This window comes from Amblyomma mixtum, chromosome 10 (assembly GCF_055824585.1).
Source record: "Amblyomma mixtum isolate Tamu chromosome 10, ASM5582458v1, whole genome shotgun sequence".
In the NCBI taxonomy this organism is placed as follows: Eukaryota; Metazoa; Arthropoda; class Arachnida; order Ixodida; family Ixodidae; genus Amblyomma; species Amblyomma mixtum.
The window spans coordinates 68,156,362-68,167,258 of NC_143021.1; positions in this window are offsets into that span (position 1 = coordinate 68,156,362).

The following is a 10,897-nucleotide window of genomic DNA, read 5'->3' on the forward strand; positions in this document are numbered from 1 at the left end:
CCTTGTACGACAGCATAAATAAACAGTTGGTAGTCGCGCTCCTGAACGTCTTATATGCGTCCTCTTTTCTGTCCCTCGTCCGGTTTTCGCGCTTACTTCTTCTCCACAAAGCAACACAAGCACCGGTAAACACCGAATGAAGCAGAAAAAAAAAAACGGCGCGAAATACGGGGACAAGACCGAAGCAAACACGACAGGACCAGCGCCAACTCGGGACTGGCACGTACACACAGACAATGGCAGGTTCGGTGCGAGACCTTCGAAAAAGTAAAGGGCCCATTGTAGAAGAAATATGTTCAAGAACTCTTGTTTGGGATAGTTGGTTCATGATTCACAATTTTCTTTGTGAATCATGAACCAACTGGCCCAAATTATACTACCAGCGAATGCAAAGAAAAAATCAACACCGATAAAAAACATCGAATTTGAAGAAAAATGATTACAGAAAACACGGAACCCTAGTTAATATACAGACGTTGCGAAGGCGGATAGGCTACGAACCACGGATGCTACTGCAATGCTGGGAATGTCAGCTAGGGCCAGATTCCAAATCCAGTGGCAGGGAGACGCGAATCGCGGTATTCTAAAAACTCATCCACTGATTCTACTGCAAGGGAGAAGCAGTGCCGCGCGAACACCGCCGATTGGCTGCGCGAACAGGAGAGAAGGAGAAGAGGGTGCGCGGCGAAGCCAATCCGGTCACGGCGGGGGGCGCGCTCGTTGCTTGGGAGAGGGGGAAAACAAGCCGCTAGTCGAGGAAAACTCGCCGCCGGTGAATTTCTACGCCGCTGTTGCCCTGCGTTTGCACCGCGATGTTTAGCTATCGGTTTGCCGTGGACTCTCCAGAGGCTAGTAAAAACGCGGCTTTCCAACGACGACGGCTTCGGTACCGTGAAGATCAACAAGCCTGGAGTCCATGAACACTGGCGGGAACGCGATCAAAACCGAAGACCGCAAGTGGGTGTAGGCCGAGTTTGTACACACGAGAGCGTAGAGACGCCAAACCGGGCTGCCACCTCAGAAAAACCAGAGCGGGCCTGCCACTGCAACATTTCGGCTGTTAATCCACTAAGCTTTGGCTGATTAATGACCTAACCAGGAAGCTTGGCTCTACTAATGCTAAATATAAGACCGCGAACCTCTATGCGTGACCTAACCTCTGCCTACCGTATTCGTAACATAGTCGGTGGTTTCTTGTTGAACCGTTTTCATAGAAGCATCCGCACGAAGTGAATTTTTGTCCCGACCGCAACGTGCGTGTAATCAGATAAATCACCATGAGAAATTGGGAAATTAATTACGTCGCGCAGGGGTCTCGTCATTGCCTCGCACTTCCACGGACTAAAAGCGCGACCTAAACCGCAATACCTGTACCATTAAAAATTACCGCTTCTTTAGCAAAACATCAGCTAAAACTCTATGATGACAAGGTGATATTTGGCATGTAGTAGAGTGCTCCACATGCTGGAGCCTTTTCTTTTCTCGCCATTCTCAGTGTAATGCCTCTGCACCTCACCGCATAACCCCCCCCCCCAAAAAAAAAAATTAAAAATTAATGACATCCGCTAGGTATTCGACGGCCACTTTCGAGACTGTAACGAGCAAGAGTGAAGCTGTGAGAAAAAAAAAAGATATCGGTGCTTTCATGCAACGCAAACAGTAATTGCGCTTTCTTTCATGGGCGGCACAGGCTTAAAGACGCTGCCTGCCATGGCAGTAAAGAAAGCAATGCTGCTCGCGAAGAATACGGCATATAAAGCGGCAGTTTCCACCATAACAGCGTACCGTTAAAATGAAGAACAAGTGGCGATATGTCTTCAATGTTAGCGGATCGGAGAACAGTCCGTTCATTTAATAGTGGTGGCATAATTTACCACAAAGCGATGAACCTTTCGTGTAAACTCCCTCCGCGTAGACACTGCTGTGGTGCGGCAAGGCAGTCTCACCAGCCACTGAACACTAATTACAAGGCTGAAAATACTGCAACAAATGACACTGGACCATTCGCATGAAACGGGCTCGCCTGATCGATATGAAGAAGAAAAGCCTCTCGTGGAGGAGAAACAGTGCAACGGGAAGGGCGCCTGGAGGAGATATGCAAGCTCCGGAATAAGATCATTTCCCCGGCGCACAATCGGGAAATGAGGGATAATTCCAACGGCCCGCCAACGGCGGCAACGAGAGGGAGCTTCGGTAGAGGCCAGTCAGTGCCAGGAAGTAGTGTGCAGGAAATGATACTCCCGTCGGACTCCATGCCGAGCATACAGCGTTTCCCGCAGCGTCCGGAAAGAACGCTGGACTGTTCGTTCTGGGTTTCCGTGACTAATGTTCAAACGTGAGTGATAGTCTGCAGAAAATCCGGCGGCGTCTGCCTGTGGTGGTTGTTAGCGAAAAAGCCGGATTGGTCGAAAAAATTTAGGGGGGCAATTTGTTGACCTAAAGTGCGCGGAGGCGGAAGCCTTAAGTGCGTTGTTGCTGCTTGTGTCACTGAGGTGTTGTTAAGATGTTAAGCTTCGCCTCCAAGAGTGGAACGCGGCAGCGTCATGCAACGCTGCCAGGGAGTCCACAGAACGCCACCGCCCGTTCGGTTCTACGCCTTGCTCGTCGGTAAATTGGTTTTTGAGGAAAGGAAATGTATCTGTCTCGCACACCTCGGTGGACACCTGAACCTCGCCGTAACGGAAGAGAGGAAGATGGGAGTGAACGAAGACACCGTATTCACTAGACACACCTTTGTTCATTCCAAGCCGTCGAGCTGGCATGGCGGAGTGGCTAGCATGCCCGTCTCGCACTTCGGAGACCGGGGTTCGATTCCCGAACTCGACCAATTTCCTAGTCGGTTTTATTTATCTATATGGCCTGACTATAAAGGCTAATTAGGCTAATTGGGTGATTAAGCAATAAACTAAACTTATATCCACTTACTTGGAGAATCACTATACGATCCCTTAAATTGGTTGCGTTCTTACTAGCCAAAGTACAATTGGCTCCGTTTGAAATTCGCGCACTGTGACGTCCCGACCGTTTCAACCAATTGAAAAGCTCGATATATCTGTCGACAACTCCTGCTTACAACGATGAGGCATTAAAGGCTTCCGCCTTAAAAGTGGCTACGTCACACGTGAATCTGCGGACATGGCAAGTTGATTTCAACGTCGCAACATGGCTCGAACGTGATGAGGACATGTGGTGGTGGTGGAACTTTATTTCCAGCGGATATAGAGGAGCGACCCGAAGTCGCCCCCCGCTTAAACGGCGGCCACTATCCCTTGGGCAGCGGCGGCGTCTTCAGCCAGCTAGAGGAGCTTGATCTGTGTCCCCGGGTAGGGGCTGAGCAATAGAGCCTCCCAATGATCAGAGTCGGTAATGAATCGACTGGCGGGTAGGGACTGCGAGCAGTTCCAGATCATATGATTTAGATCGGCTTCCGCATCACAATTTTTGCATTTGCTGATGACATGTAAAGAGAATGAACTGAGCTCAAAAGAAAATTAGGGTAATCAGCCGAGAATCGCACCCCTTAGGGAAATTCGTACAGCTTCGTTAAGCCGCGTCAGCTTTCACGCCATGCAGAAAGGGTTTCAGTGTCTGCGTGGTCATCCTTCAATGCGGTGCTCATGTTTCCCCCAAATTTTTCTTGATTTTTTCTTCCCGGGTTCACAGCTGTACTTCCCGGACATTACGGGGTTTTTAGGCACATGCGGTTCTTGGCGCAAAGAGGGCGGTGCAAAGCCGCAGCGTAATATTCACTACGGTATTCACTTCTTCTCCGTGCTCATACGTGCGGTGGAGGGGCACCTGTCCTGAGTGACAGGTTTCCCCACACTGCGATATTTCACCTCTGCCGGTCACGCGGCCCCATCTAGCGCATTCAAATGCGACGAGCGCAGAAAGGAAGCTCAGAAGCTTAGACTTACCCTGATTGGCCAAGTATTCTGACGCCACCTTGAGGTGTTACGATAGCGTTTCGTAGTTTTCTCAGTTTTATTCCCGAGAGGGGTTACTTTCCCTTACAAAAAATTTTAGACAGTCTATAGAGTGTCTATAGACTTCTGTGTATAAAGTCTATGAACTGTCTATGGACAAAAGTCTATAAGCAATACAAATGACACAGTCTATAGACAATCTATAGATTCGTGCCCATACACTTTTAGTAGACTGTTGTCTATAGACAGTCTATAGACTATGAAAAGACAAAAAGCAATATTGTAACGTGGCGGCCAGACGAAGAATGAGGCGTGGTGAACCATGACGTGGTGAACGTTGTGAACTATAGGAAGTCAATAGAGTCAATAAGAAGTCTATAGACGGTCTACAGATCATTTTTATAAGGGTTAAAGAAGCCAACCTCTAGTAAAAACTGTGTTATATAACTGTGGTTGTGACATGAGGTCGCTACAACTTTTGAAAACTCTGATTAATAGCCGAGTTACATCCGTCGTAATCAAGCTTTGCTTTTCCTTACCACGCCCCAAAGCGACTCAGGCTGGTAGGGACGCCGTAGTGAAGGGCTCCGGAAATTTCGACCACTTGGGGTTCTTTAACGAGCACTGCTGACATCGCACAGTACGCGGGCCTCTAGTATTTCGCTCCCATCTAAATGCGACCGCCACGGCCGGGATTGAGACCGCGTCTTTTATTGGATGAGCAGTTGAGCACCGCAACCACTGAGCCACCGCGGCGGCTGGTCCAAATCAAGCGGCACGCTCCTCTCTTTGCGTGCTCTCATCGATGCTTTTCTCCATCCTGCCTTCTGAAATTTCCCTCCTCCTCCAACATCAGTGCCTACGTCATAGACCCCCTCCCCCCACCTTTCTAAGTATTTTTTTTTCTTTCTTCTTGCTACCATTCTCTCCACTGTGCGTAATCACCTGGCGTGTAGGCTCAGCGCAATACGGTGCGTCAGCTTCTCGATCGAAACGCTGCACAGCCGAGCGCGAAACGAAGGCATCACTCGAGCCAATCGCGTGGATCGCGTTCGCTCGTATTAAGTGCACTTTCCATTTTACAGCCTGCAAAGTCTGACGAAACTGGAATTTTTCTTCTTGGAAAAGTTTCTTATACGCGTCGGCTTCTTTGAAGCAGACCACATCACGGGGCTTTTCAAGCTCTCGAGAGCGGCCATACGTATGTTACTCGCCGACGCAAAGCAGCAGGCCGCTTTAAGGACACTATTTAAGTAATAGTGGTCAAAAGGTTCTCGGTGAGCAATGTAACGTTGGCCTCACTTTCATCAGATTCTTGGCCGTCGGGGAGCGCTCCTCCATCGCGTGCAATGGCTTCGTCAGTGCTCCATTTTGCAACGACAGCGTAGCACCTCACGAAGACATCCCAGGCCAAATCACGTCTGGCCATCTGTCCATCAGAGTTACAAATCCACGTGTGTCTAATGAAGCGAACTGTAAGGATCAGTCAGTCAGCATGAGGCGCGTTGGACGGGGGGGGGGGGGGGGGGGGGGGGGGATATCCGTCACTGTAATACTATGGGTGGCTGGTGACCGGCAGCTGCCCCATGCCGGATTGTCGGACGACGCCGTTGGGGAGACAGGCGCCACCGTGTAGGGCCATTACCTTTATGCATGCGAACTGAAAAAGCTTCCCTCGGCAAGACACCGTCCCTTTAGGAAGCCGCTGGGAGGTTGAAACGGGGCGGAACACCTCATACTCAAATGTGATGGTATCCATCCGGATGTCGATGCAGGCGCAGTCACTCTTCTTGGGGCGCTAGGGCTTAGAGATACACTATGGTCATGTAAATAAATCTGCGTTGGAAGTCCGCAAAAAACGATTGGAAGATTGGTGGCTCAAAAGCAGAGAGGTGACATAAGGTTAGAAGTGTAGGAGAACGCATTTAAATAAAATGGCGAATTTTAATGAAAATTTACAACACAGTTAAACAAAAATAAAGAAAAAGCGAGAATGGAGGCAACTGCCATATCCCCGTTTCAAAGGGGACGCTCCTATCATACATCCCTACATGTTCACCATCCTCACTGTTGTTCACGCTCCTCGAATAAACGCAGAAAGTAACGCATTATGCAGGGATTTGTTTGGCCTGTAGCGAATCGAAGCGTACCTCCGAGGACATCGCAGTTTGCTACATCCATCATAACTATCACAATCATCAGCCTGACTACGCCCACTTCAGGACAAAAAAGCATCTCCCATATCTCCACAGTTAACCCTGCCCTGTGCCAGGTGCGGCCACCCTGTCTCCGCAAACTTAATATCATCCGACCGCCTAACTTTCTGGCGCTTAAGCTCTGCTTGCCTGCCCTTCGAATCCAGTCCGTTGTCATCGGCTATCTTGCCTTCCCATTAAATGCCGTGCCCAAACCCATTTCTTCCTCTTGATTTTTGGCTAGGATATCATTAACCATCGTCTGTTCCCTGACCCACTCACCCTCTTCCTGTCTCTTAATGTTGAACCTATCGTTTTCCTTTCCATAGGTCGATGTGTTGTGCTAAATTTAAGTTGAACCCTCATCGTTAGCCTCCACATTTCTGCTCCGTATGTGAGCACCGGTAAGATACAGCTGTTATATACTTTTCTCTAAAGGGATATTGGTAAACTGTCATTCATGATCCGAGAGAACCTGCCAAATGCATTCCACCTCGTGCTTATTTGTCTAGTTATTTCACTCTGGTGTTGAGGATCGGTCTGTTGGGAACAGTTGGGGGTAAGAGTTAATGGAGAATACCTAAGTAATTTGCGATTCGCTGGTGACATTGCATTGCTAAGTCACTCAGGACATGAACTGCGAAGCATGATCAATGAGTTAGACAGGCAGTGAAGAATGGCGAGGTTAAAAATTTAAATGCAGAAGACGAGAGTAATGTCCAACAGTCTAGCAAGGGAACAGCAGTTCGCAATTGGTAGCGCGGTGCTGGAAGTAGTAAGAGAATATGTCTACTTAGAGCAGGTAGTGACCGCTGATCCGGATCATGAGACGGAAATAACCAGAAAAATAAGAATGGGGTGGAGCGCATAAGGCAGGTTCTCTGAGATCATGAATGGCAGTTTACCAATATCCCTCAAGAGAAAAGTATACAACAGCTGTATCTTACCGGTACTCACCTGAGTGTACGAAACGCGAAGGCTAACAAAGAGGGTTGAGCTTAAGTTAAGGACAACGCAGCGAGCTATGGAAAGAAAAATGATAGGTGTAACGTTAAGAGATCGGAAGCGGGCAGAGTGGGTGAGGGAATAAACGCGGGTTAATGACATCCTACTCGAAATCAAGAAGAAGAAATGGGGTTGGGCAGGGCATGTAATGCGAAGGCAAGATAACCGCTGGTCCTTAAGGCCGATTCACACGACGGTCCGATCGCCCGCGGCCCGCGCACTACGTGTTCATGCGTCAGCACTTTGAGAGGCGCGCTGGATGGATGGATGGATGGCTGGCGGCCGACAGCGCGCCTCTCAAAGTGCTGACGCATGAACACGTAGTGCGCGGGCCGCGGGCGAACGGACCGTCGTGTGAATCGGCCTTTAAGGGTAACAGAGTGGATTCCAAGAGAAGGCAAACGTAACAGGGGGCTGCAGAAAGTTAGGTGCGCGGATTAGATTAAGAAGTTTGCAGGGATACGGTGGCCGCAACTGGCAAAGGACAAGGTTAATTGGAGAGACATGGAAGAGGCCTTTGTCCTGAAGTGGGAGTAGTCAGGCTGATGATGATGATGATCAGGATCTGGGATCCCTACCTGCCCTAACTAGACTTAATCCCTTACCACTAAAAGCCCCTCGCTACCAACTGTAAACCGCAATTCCCTTCCGAGACTGTTGGACATTACTGTAGTTTTCTGCATCATAATCATGATCATCATCAGCCTGACCACCCCACTGCAGGGCAAAGGCCTCTCCCATATCTCTCCAATTAACCCTGTCCTTTGTCAGTTGCCACCACTGTATCCCCGCAAACTTCTTAATCTCATCTACCCACCTTAGTTTCTGCCGTCCCCTGCTACGTTTGCCTTCTCTTGGAATCCACTCCGTTACCCTTAAGGACCAGCGGTTATCCTGCCTTCGCATTGCATGCCCTGCCCAAGCCCATTTCTTCCTCTTGATTTCAACTAAGATGTCATTAACCCGCGTTTGTTCCCTCCCCCACTCCGCCCTCTTCCGATCTCTTAACGTTACACCTATCATTTTCCTTTCCATAATAATAATAATAATAATAATAATAATATTTTTTTGCATAATAATCTTTAAACCCACCGTTCTCCTCTACCTGTCGAGCTCACTGATCACGCTTTGCAGTTCGTGTACAGAGTGACCCCACAAGGCAGTGTCATCAGCGAATCGCAGATTACCAACGTACTGTCGTTGCCAGTACAGGCCTCTGAATACCTGTTATAAAGAGGTAGTGAATATTATTGGCGAGATTGTGTCTCACTGCCTGGTGCCCTTGCTGATCGGAATTTTAGAGGTGAATTTATGCAGGACTACGGTGGCTGTGCAGTCGTTATAGGTATCTTCCAGATTTTTACATAAGGCTCACCTACACCGTCATTGCGCAATGCCTGCATGAGTGCTGAGGTTTTGACTGAGTGAAATGCTGTCTCGTAGTCTATGAAGGCTCTATATATACTTGTTGGGTATACTCTGCGCATTTATCTATCGCATGTCTTTGTCTGCCGCTGTCGCATGTCTTTCTAACCTCGCCCAGGGGATATGGCTGTGGCTCACCTTCCCGCGGCTGCTTCCCACGCGCACCGCAAGGAGGCGACGCCTCTGTGCTCAGACGAATGGGCGCACCTGGGCGTACGATAACGTGCCCTGAAGGCCGGTTTCATCGGCCCAGAGAAACCTCTGCTAACGTTCACTCGGCAGTCCCCAAATGCCGTTTCAGGTCGTGTACACCCATCAGTCATTTACACAGGCAGCTGGTACGCGGGCGGCCTGTGTGTCTGCGCCTTCCACGCACCCCGCATGTTGCCAGGATTTATGAGAGGCATGAGCGACGCTTTCGATAAACACCGGCCACAGGCAAAGTGCGTGAAATTCTTCCGGCCTCAAAACAGAATGTCATAGGGACTGGCCTTCTGCACCCTGAGTCCGAACCGAAGCGGAGAAAGCGAGATTGATATGAATGAAGGAAACAGATGTTTGTACGAAGCTATAAAGGAAGGATTTGTTTAAGAGGTGCGAAATTTAAAGTGTCTCGATTAGATGCACTGTTCCCAAATCCAAATTCGAGTACATCACTTTACGCGATTTCAACCGCGCCAGTGATGTTGCCATTATTGACCTTTGAAAAATATGAACTTATCTTTGAACAGTGACATTGATGCAGTTGGGTTTTTTGAAGATATTTTTGAAACATGTATTAACGGCTTTTTCCCCCTGACAACAATAAACGAAAAAAAGACACCAGATTCCACAAGTCGAAAAAAAATGGCAATCCTATGAAAATTGGTGACGTCATTGATGCCAAGGGGGAACTTCCTGTGTAGGTGACCTCTGCAAAAGATTATTGCTGCGCTTTTACTCGGCCAGAACTGGTGAAAACAAACCCTCGCAAGTTCTGGAAATCGATACCACCCAGTAACAGCACTTCCAGCAGTTTTATAATTAATGACGTTACTGATTCAGATTCATTGGTAATTGCCAGTGCTTTTAATACCTATTTTCACTCCGTGTTCACAGCGGATAACTCCTAAGTTCCTCTTTTAAGCTTTGGCTCATATCTTCCCGTTGAAGATGTCGTCGTCTCTTGTTCTGAGCATGATCTTCCAATTAGATACTAAAAAGAGCTGCGGCCCAGATGACGCCTTTCTTATTCGCTACTCATTTTGGGCAAACAGATACCTCACAATAATCTTCCATAAATCATTATCCACCAGCACTGTTCCCCACTACCGGAAGCTTGCAAAGCTAAATCGGTTGCACAAGTCCGGTAGCACTCAGCAACTGCAGAGCTACAGACCAATATCCCTAACTGCCCATTCATGTAAGTTACTCGAACATATAATTTATAAACACATCAACATGTAATTTCTTGAAAACCACAATACCCTAAAACATATTCTAAACACCACAGTTTCCGTCGAGGATTGAGCACTACTACGCAACTAATGGAATTTGCGCACGACATTTGTTACTCATTAGACCAAGGTGCACAGGTTGACGGCATTTTCGTTGACTTGTGCCACACCCAAAACTCCTCCATTAACTCGAATCTGTTCTAAATAACCTTTCCCTCGTTGGTTAGACATCCAGCTTCCTAATCCAGCGTCCCCCCGGTTAGTGTTACATCTGTCGTTCCACAACGTTCTGCCCTAGGTCCGCTTCTTTTCTTGCTATATACTAATGATGTGCCACATTGCGTATCCGTTAAAATTCGCCTCTACGCTGATGATGACATATCCGTAGCCCATCCCTTATGTAATACCTCTGAATAGGGGTCTTTAAAGAAAATAAACTGAACTGAACTGACCTGATTGCGTCCTGCGCCATAGCATTGACACACCACTTTACCATAAATTGCTTAACAACTCAGTTGCTATATTTTGTAGGTGGTGCAAGGAATGCTAAATGAACATTAATTTCTGCAAAACAGTTTCCATGTCCTTTTCTAGGCGTATATCTTCTTCACCCTTCACAGTAAGGATTTACAAAGAGTAACAAAATTTAGGTATGACGGTCTTCATTTTTCTCAAGGCATGTCATGGCCGAAACACATGGATATCATATGTAACAAAGCTTTTAAACATCCCGGGTACCTCCATCGTACACTGCGTAAGGCCCCAAAGGGTAGCAGACTGCTGACATATAAAACACTTATCCGCCCCATTCTTGATTACGGGTGTATTATATGGAATCCTCGTAAGAAATCGCATATTAAAAAAAAAGGAATCAGTTCAAGAGAAACGATTACGCTTCATATTCCACAAC